The sequence below is a fragment of the Otolemur garnettii genome, unplaced genomic scaffold (assembly GCF_000181295.1).
Source record: "Otolemur garnettii isolate 467f Iridium unplaced genomic scaffold, OtoGar3 scaffold00058, whole genome shotgun sequence".
Classification (NCBI taxonomy): Eukaryota; Metazoa; Chordata; class Mammalia; order Primates; family Galagidae; genus Otolemur; species Otolemur garnettii.
In genome coordinates, this window is record NW_003852453.1 from 5,516,548 (window position 1) to 5,517,053 (window position 506).

Below are 506 nucleotides of genomic sequence, written 5' to 3' on the forward strand. Positions count from 1 at the left end.
CCACCACATGCTTTTCCAATGACTCATGATCTTCCATGGCATGGAGGTACCATGCTTTGAAAAAGATAAGTTAAAATACTTTAGCTAGTTTCCAGTTGTTTGCGGTCTTGAACTCATCATTTTAAATACATCTACACAAATGTAGATGTATTTAAAAATCTTATTATATGGGATAAATTTCTAAATTGGAAATACCTGGGTTAAGGAGTACGAACATTTTCAATTAGGTACATATTGGCAGAATGCCCACCCAGAAATTGCTTTTTATTTTACTTTATCTGTTTAAAGTGCTCCTTCTTCTAGCCCTGACCACATTTTATTCTATCAGTGTTACTTTGCTAGGACTGCAGTAACAAAGTGACCCAGACTGGGTAGCTCAAACAACAGACATTCATTTTTCTCACAGTTCTGAAGGCTGCGAGTCCAAGATTGAGGTGTCAGAGAAGTGAGTTCCTTCTTTTTTATTTTTGAGGCAGAGTCTCATTATGTCACCCTCAGTAGAGTGC